The 23543-nt window shown below is 41.0% G+C and overlaps 1 protein-coding gene across 7 annotated transcripts in view; it reads right to left on the bottom strand.

Annotated features, from left to right (window-relative positions):
- Positions 1–23543, bottom strand: part of LOC307197211 (uncharacterized protein) — a 471902-nt gene that overhangs the window by 13653 nt on the left and 434706 nt on the right. The gene's annotated exons all lie outside the window — the stretch shown is intronic.

The raw sequence follows: 23543 nt of genomic DNA on the forward strand, positions 1-23543 counted from the left end.
AATTATCATACAGAGTATCAGTGACCTTTTAATAGACCTATAGGATTAAGATGTATGGTACACTGGATAAACTAGTATTGAGCATATGGTATATCCTGGAAGATCCTTTTAAAAAATAAATGTTTGATGTCAGCCTAATTATTTATCATTTGTGTTATCTTCATGAAAATCATCACACTACTTTTGATAGTAGTAGTACTTTACCATTTTTAAAGTGCTTTCTTATATATTATTTCATCTTCACAAGTTGCCCCATAAATAGGTATAATTATGCACATTTTACAGATGAAAAACTCCATCTGAGAGAAGTTCAGTCATTTGCTAAAGGAGAAAAAATGACAAATCTGGTTATTTGGATGTGTGAAAATTGGAGTTTTTATTACATACAGCTTTATAAAATAGTCTCAAAAATATTCTTGACTTTTTTGAATGGGATCCATTTATGTACCTGGACCAATTTTCTTCCATCTTCTTTTACTCATATTGCACATTTGGTTAGCCTCATTCTCTTGGTTACTCAAGTCCCTATCCAAGTAGAAAATAAAGTGTTTATGGGTTGGCAATAATTTCTTTGGTTTTGAATTTCACGCCCAGTGATAGTGATGTATTAAAACACCCCTTTGTAAGGGTCTTTGTGGTGATGGAACTCTTGTGTATCTTGACTAAGGTGTTGACTACAGGAATCTACACATGCAATAAAATGGCATAGAACTAAATACACACACACACCAGTGCATGTAGAACCAGGGAAATCCAAATAAGATTGGTGGGTTGTATCAATGCTAATTTCCTGGCTGTGGCATTCTACTCTAGTTCTGTAAGGTGTTACCACTGAAACTGAGTAAAAGTACGTAGGATCTCTCTGTATTGTTTTTTACAATTGCACATGAACCTATAGTCATTCTAGAAGTTACAATTTATAAAACTACAATTAAAATACAATTAAACTAAATCTCTCTAAAAAGCCCTTTCTGATTAGTTGACATTGAATAGTTTGCACAATTCTTCAGGACACTTTGGACCCAGAGGGGCAGGAAAGATATTTTAATATGTTTTATGCTCTGACATTAAGCCATCATACCCATGGTGTGGGGTGGTTGTAGTAGAGAGGCTGTCAGGTTTAGGGTCCTGGACATTAACTAATTCTTCTATTCTCTAGCAATGTGATTTTGAGCAAGACACTTTCCTCTTTGAATCTGTTTCCTCATTTATAGAATACTCTGATGAGATTAGCACAGAGCTCACTCTTCATATACAGAGACCTTACCTCCCCATCCACCAAACTTCCAATTTACCCCACTCACCATATCCATGGTAGGTATCTCTTTTACTTTCCTTTAAAAACATTTTGGATTTGCCTTTTTAAAAAAGGACATTTTGTATTATGGAAAAATTTATGCAAGATGGAATATTTTAATGATTCCTCGACAACGATCAACTCAAGGTCAATCTGGTTTTCTCTATTCCTCCACCTACTCCCTAGCCAGCACCATATCCCATCCCCTCCCTCATTTTGAAACAAATCACTGACGTAGTAATATTTCATCTGTAAATATTTTAGAATGTATATTTGAAAGAAACAATCACAAAACGTAATCACACCACCATGATCACATCTAAAGCGTTAATAATTCCCTAATATCATTAAAGGTTCAGCATGCAGATTTCCCTGATGTCTCATGATTTTTTAAAATAGGCTGTTCAAATCATTATCCAAATGAGGTCACAGCAGATATTTCTATGCATGTTTTTTTCTGCTGATCCAGTAATACCTCAGAATCTGTCTCAACACAGCACTCCAAACCACGTCACTCCACAGATCAGAGGGGCCACGTAGGGGAACTGAATCTAATTTGCTTTCCCTGGACTAGAGTTCTGATAAGTCCACTTAGACCAGTGGTTTCTGATTGATTAAGTCATTACTGAGACTCTGATAAAAAGCTGCCGGTTTCTTTCTCCTAAGATTAATCATTAACATTTTTTCCAAAAATATTTTTAAAAAGTAACATAAATGTAAAAAATATATTTTAAATTTTTAAATAGATTTTATTTTAAATATATATTTCAAAAATAAAACTCCTGTGTTTGATCTCGGCTTCTGTGTAAGTGGTTAAGACCAGGGAAGTTGAGGTCCAGCTTACTGGGGTTTGAATCAAATTGTCATCACTTATTTACTCTATTACTTTAGAACACTATTCTAACATTGTTTTTGGAATCCAGAGAGATAATACTAGAAATCCCTGCTTGTTTGAAGGTCTGATTCCTGAAAACCTCAGTCTTTCTGAACAGAGCCATCATCCTGAAAATGACAGGGTTTGGGGGCAGAGGAAAGAACTTATAAGGAAAACAAGTTTTCTAAGGTTAAAGATGGAGCTGCCCTTACCATGAGACCTGCCAGAGCTGCTGGTGAGAGACGCCACAGGAGCATTAGGAAAGAACAGCATCTTGGGGTCATTTTAGAGTGGGGGGCAAATGGGGCTCTAACATCCTCTGAGGGCATCCTCGTGCCTCTGAGGGCATCCTTGTGTTGCAGAAGAGCCAGAAAAGGATGTTCTTAGGATGATCCAAGGAGACATTAAAAGTGTATCCAAAGACACTGAGAAAGAAAACTGTGTTCTACTTTTTAAAATTCTACTTTTTAGAACTAGAGAATAAGGTGTCAGGTACTTCACATAGGATGAAAACACACACATACACAAAATGGGGCAACACTATACTCATTTAGATAAAAAAATATATATATGTTCAGAGCGCTTCAAAAACCATTCTGCATTTTTTTTTTTTAGCACTTTCTGGCACTATGCAAGTTGCAGGATCCACACTAGTAGAATCTGGTGCTCTGGGGTCTGAAAAGGTAAGGTTTTGGTCCGTATACTGGAGCTTCTGACTCTGTCCTATTAAAAGCCCTGTCTCCTTTAAATGTGGTCAATCAGCATCTTCTGTAGTTTTCCATTTCCAAACTCCTCTAGAATGTTGTAGAAATGGAGTCATGCTTAACCCACTGGCAGAGCAAAGTTACAAAAGAAAGAAAACACCACCAAGCCAGGAAAGGCCAAGAGATTCTTCTGAAGCCAAGAACACAGCTAAGTCACATGGGCCAAAAACTGAGTCTGGGTAAATGGGTCCTACTGTCTCAGCAGAGGGGGAACACAGAGGAGACTGAGTTTGGTTAAGCTAAGACAAAACTCTCTCCTGGACCTGAAGTTGCCCAGGAATCTTGAAAACAGATTGTGTTTGGAAGACAGGGTGTCTAAGCCAAAAGCTGCCTGAACCAGCCCAGGCCAGGGAGCCACAGCCAATCTGGACCGGATTATACGTTTCCTCCCCTTTAATGATGTTTGGGACTCTGGACTGACATAAGGCCTGGTGGGTGGCAATGACAGACGGAGGATGCAAGAGCTTTGGGATTTTTCGTATCGGAGTGAGAAAGAAAACCAACTGTGGCCACCAAAGGTGGTGAGTGAATAGAGCACAATAACATTTTCATAAGGCATCAGACTGACCAGTGACTGAGTGCTGGGGTGAGCTCTGGGTGTTGTGGTGGGAGAGTTTATTCAGAATTTCCAGAGACCTTTATGAAACCACAGAGTTGGGTACCACTGGTGAAGACCTTTTTAATCTCTGCTTTAATTGATGAATTTTTTTTTCACTTTTAAAATTTTTATACAGTTTTTAAAGGTTATTTTCCGTTGATGAATTCTTATTTTGAAATTGTAGCATCTATGACCCCACCTCTCCTACTCATCCTCAAAGTCTTCCCAGCCTTGACATTACACCTAAAGCTCAAACTGCACGCTCATCACTTCTTTCAGGAGAGCAGAGAACTAAAAACAAGAATAGGGAACAATCACCAAAAAGAGCCTCTCTTTTCTCTTTGATTCTTCCTTCTGTTTCAAATCTTCTCTTCGCCTCCACAATGGGTGTCCGATTAATCCACGTTAAATCGTTCTCAGAATTGCTCACATCTTCCCTTAGCTGTGAAGTATTGACTTGTTCCTGCCCTTGAAGTCTGAGAAAGTTTTTTATTTTTATTGCTAGACTAAACCTGTGTATATATATATATTTTTCAATTGGGGTATAGTTGTTTTACGATGTTGTGTTAGTTTCTACTGTACAGCGAAGTGGAGCTCCCTGTGCTATCCAGCAGGTTCTTATTAGTCATCCATTTTATACATATTAATGTATACATGTCAATCCCAATCTCCCAATTCATCCCACCCCCCCATTCCTCCGCTTTCCCCCCTTGGTGTCCATACGTTTGTTCTCTACATCTGTGTCTCTATTTCTGCCTTGCAAACTGGTTCATCTGTACCATTTTTCTAGATTCCACATATATGCGTTAATATAAGATATTTGCTTTTCTCTTTCATAGTTCACTCTGTATGACAGAATAAACCTGTGTATATTTTTGAAGAGGTTTTTTTTTTCCTTCATAAACTAAATAAACTAAACCGAAAAACCACAGCACAAAACAATTAGAATAGAAAGTATGAAAATTATCCATAAGTTAGCAGCCTGGCAGCAGATAAGGAGGAACTTCCTAGGGGAAAATAATCCAGAGGGCATACATACACTGTTATTTTATAAACCAGATGGTGCCTTGTGGCGTCAAGAAGCCCCAATTTACTCTGCGGTGGTTGAACTTCTATGAAGTGTATTAGTGACATAAAAAATTTTTAAAAAGTAGATGCAACTTACAGAGTTCTTATTTATGATTAGGTTAGGGAGTGTCTGAAAATGAAAGGATCCAGAACAACATGGGAAGAGTGTGTAAGCAAGGTTCACCCACTCACCTGACATATCCCTTCGCTCCCCCTCCATTGCTGAGCCAAACCCTCTAAGCCCCCTCCTCCCTCCACGCTACTTCTCTGACCATCCCACACAGGATGACAAAGCTTTTCCAAACGTGGAATCTGACCCAGGTTGGAAAATTGGCGCCCCTGCTTCCCCGGTGCTTTCCCTGGCTTGAGTTATTTGTACTCCCTGAGCCTGTTGCCTCATTTGTAAAACAGGACTAATAACGACTCCCTCAATGGGTAATTATAAATGTTAAATTGGAACACAGTACGTGAATAACTAACAGTAGCCATGATTATTTATAGCAATAATAATGCTAAAACAGGTGATTTAGCACCTAATACAAACTCAAGGGTGATATTCAAATAGTTAATAAAAGTCAGGGCATGGGCACCATCCCATCAGAGCAAAGAGCTGCCCTGATCCCAGAGGGAGCAGAGATCACTGCTGTGCCCAGTGTTAACTCCTCAGTTGCTGGACTGTCAGGCAAGGGAGTGGGTGTCCTAAGGGAAGGTTGGTTTGAAGGGATCTGAGTAGCAGGTGGAGAATTTAGGAAGCTTAGAGCACTAATTATATACCACCCAAAGAAGAAGTACTAAACTATTTTAATTGCACGTACCCCTGTAGTGGGGAAAATATCAACTGTTAACCCTGCATAGAATGCCTTGTACTATTACTTATCATGTTATTAATCTGCACAGGACTTATGTTCTCAGATAGATTACAAGCTAACAATAGAGTGTTGAAACTAAATTTTGTGCTTTTATTTAATTGAAGTATAGTTGATTTACAATATCGTATATGTTTCAGGTATACAGCACAGTGATTCCGTTTTATATATATATATATATATATATATATATATATATATATATATATATATATATATATATATATATATATATATAAAGTATAGTTTAGTTCCTTGTGCTATACAGAGGTCCTTGTTGGTAAATCTTGTGTTTTGACTCTCCGAATAAAAAAGTCAACTCTCAGGCTTCCCTGGTGGCAAAGTGGTTGAGAATCTGCCTGCTAATGCAGGGGACACGGGTTCGAGCCCTGGTCTAGGAAGATCCCACATGCAGTGGAGCAACTAAGCCCGTGAGCCACAACTGCTGAGCCTGCGCGTCTGGAACCTGTGCTCCGCAACAAGAGAGGCCACGACATTGAGAGGCCCGCGCATCGCGATGAAGAGTGGCCCCCGCTTGCCACAACTAGAGAAAGCCCTTGCACAGAAACGAAAACCCAACACAGCAAAAATAAATAAATTAATAAAATAGGCCAACTTGTTTACAAAGCAAAGTATTTAAAAAAAAAAAAGTCAACTCTCAGAGGTGTTCAAGAAACATTTACCATTTGGTTGTTACATAGAAGACTCTACTGCATGTTATTTCTATGTACCACTCATATCTTGACTACTTTTTTAAAGGGATTTATGGTGCTTTAACACACAGGACAATGGATGATTTGGAATTACATTAAGTCAATGGCAGTAACACAAGATCCTAGTAATAAAATGTGGTGAACCAAGTTGTGGTCTGTCTACAACAGAGCCTAGAGCTTTGCAACAACCAAAACAAAAAGAGAAACTGATTTGTTGCACAGATTCAATTATTTAAGTTAAGGAAGTACATAAGCACAGCAGTATGTCCATCTAAGAGGAAATCGTTATCCTGGTAATTATCGGAGAGACACTAAGCAACACTGTGGGCATTGTTTCAAGAGCTGGCCTTCCTCTCCCTTGCATCTTTGCTCCTGAGCCCCTGACCCTCATTTTCTATCTCTACCTCCCAGCTGTTCCAGAAGTCTTGTTGTCATCTCATCACTCCATGGCCTCCCATCCCCTGGAGTCTTTGCAGAAGTATCCCTGCAAGTATCACCTGTCCCCATCAGGCTGGCTCTGTGACACCCCGCATGCCACCCACTAACTAGGTCACCTGTATCCATTGCAGCTCAACGATCAGTTCAGGGAATTTATACCTTCTGCCTTCTACCCACAATTTCAAGCCTTTATGCTCTATCTGGTTTCAGGTTCAGGTACCTGGATTCTCTCTGACTTTTAGATGAAAAATTCACATAAAGAGTTAGCTGGCTTTTGATTTTTCTTCTCCCTGAGAAGGTAGACTTTTGGATCTCTCTTCTTTGTAACACATACTACAGCTCCAGGAGGGCATCAGCTTACCTTTGTGTGCACCAGAGAGAGTTGCCCAGAGGGACGAGCCAATGTGAAAACCTTATGGTTGCATGGTTCCGTGTCCTTTCCTTCCAGCGGGCAGCACTTCCTGCCAGCGCACACGGCTAAGCGAGTGGAGTGCAGCAGGAGTGCTGTGTGCACGGCAAAAACTTCACATCCCTAAGGTCCCACATCCCAGATTCCTGGGGCAACTCCTCAGCCTAGGCTCACAATGGGAAGCGGTCCATACAAAGCCATCCCTAGCTCCTCCAGGAGATATCTCTTTCCTTTGAGTTTAGCTAACGTTCTGTAAGGCATAAAACTTCATAATGTGAAATCTTTGCTTGAGTTTAGCTAACGTTCTGTAAGGCATAAAACTTCAGGATTATGAGGCCTGGGTCATTTGTATATTTCTAGCACCTTTCATTTACTTATCACTGCTCCAAAATTTTATTTTCAACGAATCAACGAATGAATCTATAGCAGAAAGTTTTAATGGATCCCCACCATTTTCTTGATTAACTCCATTTCACTACCAACAGTCAACAGAACTGCAGTTATGTTTAAAGTCTTTCCATTCACCAGGCAAAATGTTAGATTGGGAGGCTCTAGACAGACTTTTTGAGGAGAAGCTGGAGTCAAGTCTAGACAGGATATCCAGCTGATTGTTGGGTCAAAATTTTGCCAAAAGAGAGAGAATGTCTCTTTCTTAGCAAGTTAATTAGAAATAAATCATTGTGTAAGTTTGGGGTATACCACTTAGGGAAGGATTTTTAAAATTCTGGGTTAAATTTTCTTCCCCTTTCTGTGACTTATGCTATGTCTCTACTGCTTTATAACACTGCGGTGCTATAAGTCCAGAAAAATTGCTCACTCTGGGGCATGGTTTGAACAGGAGCGATGCTCAACTCTGCAAATATGGGATGACTCAATACCTAGGCCCAGACCCTTTCAGTGAAATGTATATCTCATAAAAAGTATTACTTGATGACTTTTCTCAGCTTTATCCACTGAGGGAAAAGGGAACGTGAGTCCTGCAGATTGCCTAGATAAGGTACATTTCAATCTATTTTCTATCTAAAGGCTTCTCCCAGAAGGTAGCCGGACTTGGGCGTTTTGAACTGTGAAGGCCATTACACGTCCAGAGAGCTCTTTCCACTGGTGCAATCCTCCATCCCAGTTTTTTAAACAGACCAAAAGAATGCAAAGTTAGTGGGAGCATTATTACTTGTAATCTTCACATCTTCACATCTTCATCCTTGGGAGTGGTCAATAGAGAAGAGATAATAATAAGAATAAACAGTAACACCTATAGAAAAATTTTCATTTGAGGTGATCCTAGACGTTTCTCGTTAGTTAAAACGCAGTGTGTTGCACAGAGTAGGAAACCTATATGTGAAAGAATGAATCAGATGGGCTATAATTGAGCAGTATTGAACTGTGATTATCACATAATGGAAACCAATAGCCAGCCTTAGAAAAGAAGCTCATGAAAATTAAACTCTGTTTTAGGTCTGATGATGAATGTGCATCAGCAAGCAAAACCCTCCATCACCCTGACACTGCTGAGTCTTACGATTCCTGGGTTCCAGAGCCTCCAAGTCCAGATTAGCCTTCTGATGAGCTCTCGGGCTTCTTATCGGTGGAATTATACAGAAGGAGAAATCATAATAATGATAATAAAACCTACCCTTGAATTCCAAGTATGCACCTGTCCCTGCATAACCCTGAAATACAGGTTTTGTGTAACTGCTTTTATATGTGAGTCTAATTCAGGGAGCTGGGGCTGAATCTTAATTTGGATGTACACACATCTTAAACACAAAATCTGTGCCCTCTGTATTTGCACCAACCATGGAAATGCTCCTTTGAAGGAGTCAGATTAGGATTGGGAGAAATAAACCCAGAGTCTGTGATTCAGGTGACTAATCACCGTTCTACTGATATTAGCTAAAATCACCATGACCAGCTCACCCTTACAAGTTACATTGTCCAGTCAGTGAACAACGTGACCACCATCACAACAAAAAACGCGACTCCTTAAAATGCTAAATGAGAGGAAATTAGTCTCCCAAAACACAGACCTCTTGTGAACAAATAGCGTTAAAGCTCATAAGGAAGATTGTCAAATTAGACTACTTGTCTTTAGTTATCTTTACTCAACCAAGGAAAGGCTTTTGTACGGAGTCTTATGTTCCATAGAGTCCTGAGAATTGAAACAAAATGCAATTATTTATCTTTGAAATTGAATCATTCTATTGCTGCCAATTACCCAACATCACTTGCATAGGACAGGTCTAGACAATTATGACTCATCAATTTTCTCATGAAGGTGAGAATTGATAAAGAATCTGCTGACTGTAAAGTGAATTGGCTTCTACAACTGGTGAACTTGGAATTTGATGTGGCTGGGTCGGCAGGAGAGGGACTTTGATGGTATCACACTGTAAGCGCTGAAGACAGAACAATCAGATCAGGAGGGTATCAACTGACAAAATTTATAGATGGTATGTAGTACCCAGTGGATACTCATATTCATTGTTGCTAAATGAAGAGCAAATAGGAAGTTTGATGAAAAATATTATAAGATATAGTAAATTAATGTTAAACCAGAATGAGTTCAGGTTTCCTACCATGGACAACTGGGTGAATATTGCCATTAAGCCTAGATGATATAGAGCAGTCATTAATAGTGAAATGAATAAAACAAAATAAAAATCTACTCTATATAACAGAGGAAAACAAGATGAGGCACACACAGTAAAAGCATGGAAACATATCAATAAGGTCTTGATCTAAATCAGAAATAACTAAAATAACTGTACCATGAGTAAATGATTAATCTGTTTTAATGCCTCAGATATTTCTTGAGGCTAATGTGAAGAAGGTTCTTATTCTTCAGCAGATGCCATGCTGAACCATGTGCAATGTTGATGACCTTTCATGCAAAGCAGACCAATCAGCTTGCCTTCCGCAGTTGGCCGATACTGCTTCCAGGAAACCACATTTGTAACTCTTGGTTCTCCTACCATCACCTCAGGTTGCAATTTGGAGCTAAAATCTTTTGGAATCCATTTATATCCTTTGACGTTACCTTGTAAGATTGTTTGATAGATATCATGTTATGATTTTGTCAAGGAGAGCATCTATGACTTTAATCAATCAAAACCATAAGTCCATAAGCATTAGGATTGGAAGAACCATAAATGTTCTTTGAACTTCTGTGTGTCTAGTCTTGAAAGGTATTAATCTTCCTAAGCCTCAAAATATTTATTTTCAGTGCCACATATTTTAATATATAGACCATTTACTCTTTTTAAAATGTTCTCTGGGCTTCCCTGGTGGCACAGTGGTTGAGAGTCCGCCTGCCGATGCAGGGGACACGGGTTCATGCCCCAGTCCGGGAAGATCCCACATGCCACGGAGCGGCTGGGCCCGTGAGCCATGGCCGCTGAGCCTGCGCGTCTGGAGCCTGTGCTCCACAACGGGAGAGGCCACAACAGTGAGAGGCCCGCGTACCGCAAAAAAAAAAAAAAAAAATGTTCTCTGTTGGATTTTTCCCATGAAATCCTAAGCTCTATCACCATTCCTGCTCTCTCTCTAGAATTCCTTAAAGAATGGAACTGATGGGCAGAATGGAACTGACAAGTAAGTTGAGGAACCCCTACCATCTACAGCTTTATTTCTTTTAACTTTAAAAAAAATTTTGGCTGCACTGCACGGCATGTGGGATCTTAGTTCCCCCACCAGGGATCAAACCCACACCCCCTGAATTGGAAGGTGACATCTTAACCACTGGACCGCCGGGGAAATCTCTATAGTTTATTATCAAGAAAAGAACACTGTTTAGAGAAACAGGAAAGGTTTTCAATGGTGTGTTTCAGAAAAAGCCATCAAAGGAAGGAAAAGGGTAAAGAGAGGAGAAAGCATAAAGGTACAAGAAATTGCTGACTGAAGCATGAATCTTGAAGAGTAGGGGGAAAAAAGTTATCATATGTTCATTTTGAGGTTCATTATATCATAAGTTTAGCAGGGAAAAGTGTAACTTTGAAAGGAATTTCATAAAAGGGAGCTTTTAAAAAGGATTGTAAAATGCTGATGAAAAGGAATTTGGAAGAAAGTCTTGGGTACCAATCGTTTCTTCTAAGATAAGAGGAGGAAGTTTGTATAATCATCTTGCAAAGATCTTAATGGTAAAAAGCGCCCCCAGGGAACTTCATAGATCGGAAATGGGTAAAATATGACTAGTGTGCTTTTCTGCTTTTAAATGTGTAGATTTAAAGCAATGTTGGTTTTACACAAGACAGTTGCCCTGGGCAATTCTTGAGACTGTGCCCCTGTGGTAAATATCAATGGTAGATAAAAGCAATTATCGGGAAAATCATGCGTCTTGTATTAATAGAACATAAACCTTTAGGGCAAGACTTTGTAGACTCAAAGCATGTAGGCATTGCCTTGTCCCAGGGTGGTTTAGAAGGAACCAAAAGACTTCATCTGCCCCCAAGTATCTCCCTTACTTTGGAATCAAAACCCTTGAGGATCACTCTTTTTAATCAAAATATATTTAGAAAGACATGCTAGAATGTACATCTGCTACTCAGAAGGGAAATACAACAATACAAAATTACCTGTTATTGCCTTAACTTCACCTAATAAAAACACTAGGTAGCCTGGAAATCTGGGTGCAGAATTCAGAGAGTCTAGCACCAGGACAGAGCCGTTTTACAGAGGAAGGATATTTTAAAATTTACGGACCTGAGGGATCTGCTCAGAGAGGAAAATGCTTGGAATCTGTACCTCACTCAGATGGGGCTTCATTAGGGCCCAGAGCATCTCGGGAGAAGAGCCTAGTAGAGCAGCGTGGGTGATAAATACAAATATTGTCTTTTTCATCGTCTTTTCCAGGGTAGTCCCTGCAAGCTTTCTAGAAACTTATTCTAACTCCTCACTATAAAACAACTTTTGAAATAATTTGTCTTAGTCCTCACCCAAATGTACCCACTACTGAAGTATCATAAAGACCTTGAAGTAGACCTAGTAACTAGACACCATAGTGCAGTGAGGAAATTTGACCCATCTTTGGGATCTGAAATTCAGGTGGACCTAGGAAGTCAAGACTTGAGTGGTTCACTTCCTCCATCACCCTCCCTCTCCTAGACACATATTCACACAAAAAGGAATAAAAAAAGACCAAAAAAACTAAAAAGGAATGGTCATCCAGTGGCCAATGAGCTTAATGGCCCCGTTGGATCTATAGGGGAACAACTCTATAATGGAATGCCAAGGTATGCTCTAACCAGGAATCCAAATTTCACATTAGAAATGATGATAAGAAACAAAACATGGGCTTTTCCTATGTTGAGGACTTCAGTGAGTGCTGCCTGGTACTTGGGTCCACTTCCTCGAGAAACCAAGGAAGTGCTTTTTCTCCTTGGTTCTGCCTTGAAGAGTCTTCTCATTTTCTTCTTTTCAGTGAAAAAAATAACCAACGTCTTCTCCATATGTGCCCCTGAGCACTGTGTTTGGGGAAAGGTGGTGTGACCTTCCAAAGACAAATCTGGCAGGCACCAAGCCAGGGGACTGGGAATGTGTGCCCACCGTTGGTAAAGCTCAGTGTGGGAATACCCTGGCTAGAAATTTTATGGGTTCCCCAGTATTCCCTGACCCTTGTCTCCAGCAGTGGTGGATGGGAGCAATGACCGCAATTCAAGACCTGTGACAAACCCTTAATTTAAACATTTAAACAAGGATGCAGTTGGTGTAGCCTGAGCTTTGACCGTTATGTATTACTTTAGTGTGATTTAGTAGAGATTTTTCTAGTACGGTAACTGCAATGCAGACATCCTTGGTTTGATTTGACATTTTCTCTTTGGAGACTGTTAACTCTGACATGGTTCCTTAGTAACCAGCCAAGTTCACTGGTAGCACGATGGTTACCTGTAGTAGATTCCCTGGAGGAAGAGGACAGAATAATCAGGAGTGTGGCTGAGGTCAATCCTTCCCTGACTATGCCTTGATTGGGAGGCAATTTACCTTATATTCTTTCATCAGTATTGAAGTAAACATAAGTGCAAATCTATCCCCAACTCCCCATCGACATGTAACACTTTCTATTCCTCCCGATGGATTATTTAAAAACATACAGACATATAGTTTCATGTCAGATAGCTTACCCAAAATTAAAAATTGTGTGTCTTTGGAGGGCCTGCTGTGGAATGAAACTTGTTAGAAGTGAATCTATTTATTTTATTTAACTTTGTCGGAAGCTCCGTAATCCCATTGTGAGAGCACCTAACTCTTAGAAGAGATGCTAAGCAAGAAAGGAGAATGTGGCTTTTGAATCTTATTTATTCCCCTCCCTTCCCTTCTGTTGTTGAATTCTATTTGTATTGCAGAGATTGAGTTCTCAGTTCAAGTACGTTCTCATTAATAAAATAGAGGTGGGTGAGTCTTCTAAATCCTGCACATATTCCTTGCAGATAAAAGCCAGTCTGCTTACTAAATACTCATTTTTTCTTTCTTCTTGGCACTCCCTCAGCAAAGGACGCTTCACAGCAGGGTGAGCTGTGGAGTAAATGTCAGAGGAAGTGGGACGAGGTCAAGGGGATAGCTCCCTTGAACTTATTGGTTAGTTTTAAACTGATCAAAGCTATAGCAAACAATTTCATCATTAATCTTAAGGGGGGAAAAAAAGATGGTGACAAAGAGCAGGAGATGGTTTAAAAAATACCAACACCTGTCAAAATGTCTCCCTTTTTATCGTTGAAGCGTGATGGTTTGAAGGAAGTATGAGATCAGCAGAGCTGATCCATTTTTATTTTTATTTTTTAAAGGAAACTTTTATCCTTGGTCTAACCTGATAGAATGATGCGACGGCTAATATACATCGTTTTTACCCCTTGACACCATTTATCATGCAACAAACTGAGCCTTCCTATCAGTCGCTTTTAAATTTCTTCCTCTGCGTTGCCACTGGTTTTGGGCACTTCCATTTAGCCATAGTTCAAATTTTTTAAAAAAGTAAAATAAAAGATCCTTCTTCCTACCTTGGTATAAAGATGAACCAATCAATCATTCAAGGAGTACCCTGCTCACATCCAATGATACAATTTTGGATGTTGATAATTTACTTTTGATGCTAATTAATTACAAGTAATCATAAAAACAAATTAAAACCACCATACTTATTGCAGGTTTTCTTGTGCTCCTGAAATAATGCATTTTTATGCATCTGTTTACTTGCTTTGTAAAAAAATGTAATAATCTATATTCATAGAAAAGCAACTTTAGTGCTCTGCGTCAAAGCTGTAAACTGTTATTGGTTATTTGGGGTTTTTTTTTCCCTAAGATATTAAAATGGAAGAATGAAAGTGAGCCATATCAAGTGAAAGAGATTAATGCATTTCAGAACTAACTTAAAAGCAGAAATTGAGGATTTTTAAAATTCCTGTTTGTTGTCTATTTCTCTTTTTAAGGGACAAAAGTATTATTTTGCTCCTGAAAATTAGTAGGGGGGTGGAGTACCAGCTTTGGCTTGCAGGCCTAGAAAAGACATAAATCTCTAAGAGACTCGTCTACATTTTCCCTGTAGGGGGAAGGAGGGGGTTGGTGGTGAATCTCTGGGTCCTGTTTGCTCCAACAAAGAGGCCTTTTCACCCCATTTGAGAAGTGTGGTGAATGGAACCACAGTGCAGCCTCAGTAGAATTATTATTTGTGCTCCGGTTTCTCATCCCACTTCCCCTCCTTCCCCCACCTCCCTAAAAGCTCCTCGGGAGGCAGCAGAGAGTAGTGGAAAAATGATGGCTAGGAGTCATCTGGGGTTCTGGTGTGGACTCCTGCCACCTACCTCATTGGATGCAACCCAAATGCAGTGAAATAACACACTACTTGGGAATGCTTTGCAAGCTACCATACCCGTCCCCCTCCTCTTCCTCGTCACCGTCATCATCACCATCACCACTATAATAGACACTGAGTGTTAAAGACAAGTACCTTTACCGGTAGCGTCTCACTTAATCATCCCCACACCTCTGCAAAGGCTGATTCTATTTTCTGCCACTTTGCAGAGATCTGTCCTGTCTCTCAAGGGTGAACAATCTCGGGCAAGAGAACTTCAGGTCCCTGTTTTGCAGCATTCATCCCCCACGGCCTCCTATGGGATTCCCTCACACAACGTGCTTGTGGTTTGTAAAGCTTTGCACACCCATTAGGGGGGAGTTTAGTGGGCAGAATTCTTGTTCCATGGGGTTGTGGAACATCCTTCAAAGATTTTCACTGTTGGTCAACTCAGCAGCCATTCCCTGCTTCTCTTCCCCAAATACCCACTGAATCCCCCCTTCTCATTTTTTGGATATCTGCTCCCCTTGGGAGGTCCAGTTTACACTTGGAGATGGTATCAGGTGAAGTTGAGACTTGTCAAGGAAGATAGTTGAATTTCTTACAACTATGTCGAGGTAGCGTAACCCAATAGCCACTTCCAAGGTAAACCCAGGGTCATGATCATTTCTGTACACACACAGTATGCAGCCCCCAACCCAAACCAGATCCTATCTCAAGACATGTGTTATGTGTTAAGCTCTGGGGAAAGTCTAGTTTGACCCTGAAGAGGTCTCTGGAACCTGGTCATTTGATTTGTAAATCTTGGGACTATCACAAAGCTGTTAGAAGTCAGCCTGCCTTGGGAGCTTTAATTTATATTATCCATGTATTAGGTTACTGAAGCCTCAGTTGTCAATTTCCAGCCATGGTTTAAAAAAATGATTGTCATTTAGAATTTTAATTCATTTTCACAAAAATACATTTGGTTTATCAATGTAAGTAATTTGCATTTATGAATGTTTTGTTTGCCTTTTTTTTTAAAGCTGTGGTTTTCTTTTTCTTTTTTTTCTTTTTTTGAAGATGCTGGGGGTAGGAGTTTATTAATTAATTAATTTACTTTTGCTGTGTTGGGTCCTCGTTTCTGTGCGAGGGCTTTCTCTAGTTGCGGCAAGTGGGGGCCACTCTTCATCACGGTGTGTGGGCCTCTCACTATCGTGGCCTCTCTTGTTGTGGAGCACAGGCTCCAGACGCACAGGCTCAGTAGTTGTGGCTCATGGGCCCAGTTGCTCCGCGGCATGTGGGATCTTCCCAGACCAGGGCTCGAACCTGTGTCCCCTGCATTAGCAGGCGGATTCTCAACCACTGCGCCACCAGGGAAGCCCTGCCATTGTTTAGTCCAAGAAAATCCTAAGGAAGGACGTGTCAGAGCTTGTCATTAGCCCTATTTCTAGACCTGTAGAAATGCCACAAAGTCATAGACACTGGGAGGCAACGTGGCAGACAGCTTTGCAGGCAAGCACACCTGGTCCAACCTGGCTGCCTCACACGCATGACCTAAGGTAATATCATCACTACAGACTTGGGCTTCTTTATATGGAATGAGGGGGATTAAAAAGCCTACTGCAATTCCCATGAAGTTTAAACGAGGGAACGTTAAAAGTGTGAGCAGAATGTCTGGTGCAGAATTGGCACATGATAAATGTTCCTTCCCGCTTCTTCCGCCCCCTGACTTTCAGAACATGGAGCAAAAAGAAGGAAGTATTCTCTGTTCCTATAAGTCATCTTTGAATTAGTCCCCATCATTCTTTTATTCCAGCCACAACTTGCTTTTCTCCCTTCTCTTCCTTCTTCCTCTTCGCCCTGTGCTTTCCAAAGGGAAGGAAGCAAGTCAGGCCCCAAAGGTCCCCTCTGATGGTGGAGTCTCCACCAATGCTGACCCTCAGGTGTCTACTGGACCCTACTCTCCTCTCCTTGCGCCATCTTAACCTCTCATACGCGCCCTGCTTGTCTTGTGCACTAACCACCTGCAAGTCCAATAACCTCCTTTCTGCTCCCAGTGGAGCCAAAAGGAATGGAGGAGCAAATGTTGGTAGGAGGGTGTTGTACCTTCTCTTAAGACCTGCCACTGGCCGGGCTCCTGGAGGCTTTCACATGAAGCAAGGAAGTGTCGCTTTGACAACGGGATAGCTTCTAGCTGGGCTCGGTTTCCTGGTTTGGCATTTTGGAGGTTCCTGCGTCGCCATCTTTAGGGTAGGAGGTGTGCCGAAAGACAGTTTGCAGCCACCCTAAGGATCCAGCCGCATCTCATTTCAAGCCAGGAACAGACGAGCGCTGAGCAGGGAGGATGCTTTGGGCTCCTCTCTCAAACGATGTTTCACACATTTTAGATTTAATAATGCCCGAAAGGCGATGTACCCAGTGCCTAGCTCTCTTGATCATCAAACGCGTATTGTATGGGAAATTTAATCAACCAGGTCTCATTTATTGAGACCTGTTAATCCATTACCGTAATATTTTAAGAATTCCCTGCCATTAATTTTTAAAAAATCACACAGAGTTTCTAAATGTTTCAATTGTCTCAAGTGTCTGGAAAATGAATCTATGCCTAACGATTGGCAAGACAACTCCTCGGTCCCAGAGCAGAGAAGATAGCAGAAGAACCCCATCCAATTCCACTGCCTACATTCGCCACATCCCCACAACCAACACACCCATACAAACACATTTACTAGATAGAGTCATGTCCTGGTTTGGAATCATTCTCACAGGGGACTGACCAGTCAAGGGAAAATCCTCAGTGCACTGTAAGTAGCCATCATGAGGTAGGAGAATCACAGTAAATATTTGAACATACGTGCAATGTTTTTCCACTTATAGGAATTTTTTTCTTATATAACATCTCAATTAATATGTAAAGTAGGGGCTTCCCTGGTGGCGCAGTGGTTGAGAGTCCGCCTGCCAATGCAGGGGACATGGGTTCGTGCCCCGGTCGGGGAAGATCCCACATGCCATGGAGTGGCTGTGCCCGTGAGCCATGGCCGCTGAGCCTGCGCGTCCGGAGCCTGTGCTCCACAACGGGAGAGGCCACAACAGTGAGAGGCCCACGTATCGCAAAAAAAAAAAAATATATATATATATGTAAAGTAGTTTGTGAAGGCATGTATTATTATCCCAGTTTCACTGAGGAGGAAACTGAGATTTAGAGAGAAGACCCAATGTTCCCAGTAGGAAGTTGTCAGAAGTTGAATGTGGTCTCCTCGGACTCCAAATCCTGCATTTGACCATGGCACTAACCATGTGCCTTCAGTCATCAAAAGATGACATAGCCCAAGTGTACGGGACAGACATTGAAGGTTTTGCTTAAAGTGGGAAGGGAGCAACTCCAATATGCTTTCTAGTCTAACAAAGACTCAGGAACTAGCACCATACAAAACAGTGACATTTACATTTGGAGTGTATTCTCCTTTCTCAAGCCTAATTCACCTCCTACTTGTTTTTTCCCCCCTCCTTTTTTTTTTTTTTTTTTTTTTTTTTTTGCGTTACGCGGGCCTCTCACTGTTGTGGCCTCTCCCGTTGCGGAGCACAGGCTCCGGACGCGCAGGCTCAGCGGCCATGGCTCATGGGCCCAGCCACTCCGCGGCACGTGGGATCCTCCCGGACCGGGGCACGAACCCGTGTCCCCTGCATCGGCAGGCGGACTCTCAACCACTGCGCCACCAGGGAAGCCCTCCCCCTCCTTCTTTATCCCCATTGCAGGTAACTAGATAAAGAGCATGAACGGGGGGGAAAGAAAAGCAGATCCTCAGTCCTGAAATTCCATCACTTCTACAACACTCCAGGGCATTTTCCTGTACCCTGCATGAGACTGCCTGATATTCTCGCTCCAGGAACAAAGAGCACGAACCCCTGTAAATGCGGAATATCTATACAATCCAAGCAACTTCATAAAGAAGAATCAAAATAAAACCAAATCATGGTTTCATAGGTCACATGGCCTTGGCTAATGACTTATACGTTTGTTAAACAGGTAAATGCCAGCACTTGTTTAAGGTTGCTTAGCTGCTCCAAAACAGCAAAAGAGCCTCCACGCCAGACCCTCGAAAGAAACATAATCTTCTAGAGAATTCTCACTCCAAATGGAGAGCAGGTTGTAGAGATGACAACAGGAAACAAGTCAATGAAGTAGGCTTAGGTCTAGAGGATAAAAATCACAGTCTGACTATTCTGTTATCAGAGCATGACCCACCCAAGGACTCCCCTGGAATAGCTCAGGCTCATTGGGAGTTCTTTTGACCCAGTCTAGAAGAGAAAGAGTGAGACAGATGGAGAAAGGAGAAAGAAGGAAAGAAGGATGTATCTGGCTATAAGGAGAGTCACAAAACTAAAAAACACACAAAAACCAGAACAGGAACTGCAAACCTTCCAAAGGGGAGGCCATTATTCAGAAGTGGTGAAATGGTGACCTTTGCTCATCCTGAGCTTGAAACTTAGATGAACAAGAAAGGCTGACAGGTGAGACTGATGAAAATGAAACTGGAATGACAGATGCCAGGGTTTGATTTTGTTTCATTTTGGACAGGGTGTGAGTAAAATTTCCACACCAAAGGAATCTGGGGGAGGATTGATCAAAGGGCCAGGACCTAGGCAGAAATGCAGAGACAGGATTTGAGTTGAGGGCTCCACTATGGCATAAGCAGGTGGAGCACGGCAACAGCAAAGCTTAGAAAGGAGACAATCGGATCCCACAGCGGAAGTGAGTGGACTCACTGACACTTGTGTTGTATGTCCGGGTTCTTCTTGGGGGTGATGGTGGTTTAATTAGAGCAGATTTTTGGAAGAGGCAATCTAGGACTTCTTGGAAAACCCCAACTAGGGGATGGTTTCCTGGTCTTACAAGATATCCTAATATAACCCATGTTCTAAGCCTAAGTTATAAAACAGTAAAGTGAAAAGCCATTTGGCTCATTCATTCATTTACCCACTGTTTTTTTCTTTAGACAGGATACTTATTGTCAAATAAGTATCTCATGCCAGGTACCATGCTAGATTCTGGGAATGCACATGCAAGGAACAAATGGTATCTGCCCTTTGAGAGAGAGAAAGCCATGGATTCCGACAATTATAAAATATTGTGATAAATGATAGAAGAAATAGCTGAGCACTAAATAGATAGTAGGGGCGTGAAAAAGCCTGGAGGATCTGGAAAGGGATATGATTTTTTTACCCAAAAGGGAAAATAAGAAGACATTTCAGGGACATTTAGTAAATATTTGCTGGGCAATGCAATAACCTTTTTTTTAAATTAATTTTTAATTGAAGTGTGAGGTAGTTACAGTAAATTTCACAAATCGTGTTCAGCTAAACTTTTATGTGCATATACCTGTGTCATCACCACTCAGATTGAGATATGGAATATTTCCACACCCCAGAGCACTTCCTCATGCTCTCAGTCAATACCCTCCCCCAAGAGGTAACCACTGCTCTGACCTCCATCACCTTAGGTTACTTTTGATGGACTTGAACTTCACAGAAATGGAATCATACAGTATATATTCTTTCTGTCTGTCTTTCTCCACTCATCAACTCAATGAGATTCCTCCGGATTATGCAAATATCTTTCTACTAAAACGAGGTAGCAGTGGAAGTTGTTCCTGGATTTTAGGATTTTCTTAAGGGGAGTTAATTGGCTGAGAAAAGGGAAACAGATGGTGGCGTGGAAAAAAACATAAAAGTTTAGATTCAGTGGGGGTGGGTTTCGGTTTTGAACAGGCTAGCTGTGTATCTTGAGAATATCAGTCTCCGAACTTCAGTTTTCTTCTCTGCAAAATGATGATAACACCACCACTTACTTCATGGAGCTGTTAATATAATGTATGTGAAAAATCACTTTTAAATTCGAAAGTGTGACACAAATAGACTTTTTAAACTATTTTTATTTGTTTATTGTTTGTGGACAAATTGATGTATATGTATGTTTATGAATGTCTAAAGATATGCAAAATAATTTTCCATTATGCCTTTTATAAGTAGGCTCTTAGTAATCAGTTGAGTTTTATTACTCAAATGCAATTCAATTAACATTCAACAATTGCCTTGTTAAATTTAAAATCTTATTCTAGTTGCATGTAATATGAAGCTAAAACATGGGTTGGTGTTCTAAGTCTTGAGATCTGGTTGCCAAATCAAACAATACTCTGAATTTACCAGACTTGCTAACACCTGTAATAATGCACATTAAAAAGGACACTACCTCAAGCATCTATTTCCTTCTGTTACAAGCCTTGCATTGTAAAACAGCAAAAGCAAACATTCCACAGAAGGAAGGAAAGGTTTTAGATGTCTTCTTAGTTTTTTTTTTTTTCTTTTCCCCCAATTTCCAGTTTGTGACCACAAAGGGAAACTGCAGAGATGAACGTCTGTTGAAATAAGAAGTGATAGGAGATGGCTAGAACTGAAAAGTTTCAATCTGAATCAAGTGAGAGAAAGTAAAGCTTTGAGACTGACTTTTTAATTTCTTGAATTAATTGGTAAATACCCTACTTGCTCTTCAGCGAGATTATGAGTTCAGAATTAGAAAATGGATTCATTCAAATTCTCCACCAACTGTTGTAAATTTTCTTGCTGATGGGAAAGAGGGGGAATTCATTTTCTCAATGGCTACGTTGCCAGCCATCATCTGGAGCGTTCTGTCTATAAACATGAAACCAGAAACGCTGGCGGGAGAAGACATTAACCAATCCCCTACCAGGCTGTAAGGAATACCACATCCTCCACCTGGCACCATTAATAATCCTATTCAATGAACCCTTTATTATTGATATTACTGGTATAAAAAATGACCCCACACTTACAGGTGTAACTTAATGAGGCACATGTTGTGGCCAGATGTCTTCCAAGGCTGACTCCACCACCACAGGACACATCTTTGTGCAAGTTTCATAAAAAGAAACCATCTGAAAGCATTCATTTCAAGAGCGTATTCATCATGTAGCATGGTCAGTTCAGGACTGACGCGCTTCTACTTAAGTTTAAACAGATGGAAAGAACCTGGAAATTATATTCAATGTACCTTTTTTTAAAAAGTAATTATCTGATTAAAACTGCCAAATACATTTTCTTCTTTTCACTTCCTTCATGAAAATGTGGAGGAATTGGCAGGGCTGTCACTGCCTCGAGTTAGGAGGGATGCCTGCTATTCAACTGGCCTCCACCTGCTGCCTGTTAGAGACCGAGTTTTGTGATTATATTTCTTTTTTCCTTGTCCGCATTTGCTAAAATGTAGAACAGATTTTTGTCAAAACTCAAGGGGCAGTCAGAAGTCGATTGAAATAAGAAGAGTAGCACCTAATTATGACGATGTTTAAACTTTCTGGTCAGGGCCTTCCAGAAAAAACTAAGGTGTCCTATGGGCATGGGGCTTCTCGCGTGTCCCTACATAGGAGACAGACCTGCTTTCTGCTGACAGTTACTAGCATGCATGCCCTTGTGTCAACTAGCATTTGCAGGGGACATATCTAGTGTACAGATCTGTTGAGCTTCTAACTCTCACTAACCCTTCTGCAGTGGATTCAAGGTCAGTGTAAATGGTGGCTTAGATGAAACCACTGTTGGCTAAACTAAATAGAATTTTAGCTAGTTCTTGAAGAAGAAAGCATCATGTAGAGAAGGAGGGGAATAGCCTAAGAAAAGGTAAGGAGAAGGTCATGGCCATGTAGGACCAGACGCGTGGATGCCTTCTTTAGGCTAGCATAGGGTGCTCTGGGCAGGCTTTTAATTTGGCACTCCTTCAAACTGCTGTTCTCTAAATTTATTCAGAAAAGAAAAAACGTCAGAAGTTACATGAAGGGAAGGGCAGAGAATAAGGAGGTGCATGGTAGCATCAAAGATCTTCGTTCTCAAATTAATTCAGCTTTGGCTCCAAACACATATACCTCACTCAACACAATGAGAACCCTGATTCTGAGATGATCTGATCTTGTTTCAAGGTTATTTTAGGACCATCTGTTGAGCCTCAAGCATGTCTCATGGGGGAAGGGTGTGTCTTCTGCTACTCCAAGCAGCTTGTCAAAGAATGCCTTCCCTCCACATGTAGGAGGCTCCCTGAGAAGACTTTTAGAAATAAAATTGGTTCCATCGCACTACATTTAGAGTGTTGTTGGAATACTGCTGGGGATATTCTAGTGTTGGTAAAATATCCCTAAGAATATTTTAATACATTTATACAGTGGTGTACCATATAGTTACTTGTGTGGTCCAGTCCTCAATCCAACTCTGTGAGCTTGACATGTCTGGGCAGCAATGAGATGAGCAGAACTAATTAACTAGTTCAATCACTCTGCAAGGCTTACATCTCCCTTTCCCACCTCCCCTCCGTTGTTCTGTGCTAATAATCCTCCAAGGAAAGGATGCTTTGATTTCTCTTTCCCTTTCTTCTCATCTCAGAATGCCTGTCAATCTATCTGTCTGTCCGTCTGTCTCTACCTCTGCTTACTCTTGTCCCTCTGCAAACCTTCTCCTATTCCAGGGTTCACACGGCTGCGTAAGCTTCCCAGGTTTACATGTTACTACCTCAAGTCATCTGGAGAAACAACAATTCCTTGGTTCTCGTTCCAAAATTCACCAGGAAGGACTTTGGTGGACTCTCTTCCCTGAGTTTGCTCTCACTAAGAGATGCTAGTGTGGAGATCCCCCGGTAGTTGTAGCCAAACTTCAAGTAGCAGAGCCACGGGAGATCACTGGGGGATCACAAAGAAA

This window comes from Stenella coeruleoalba, assembly GCF_951394435.1.
Source record: "Stenella coeruleoalba genome assembly, chromosome: 14".
NCBI lineage: Eukaryota > Metazoa > Chordata > Mammalia > Artiodactyla > Delphinidae > Stenella > Stenella coeruleoalba.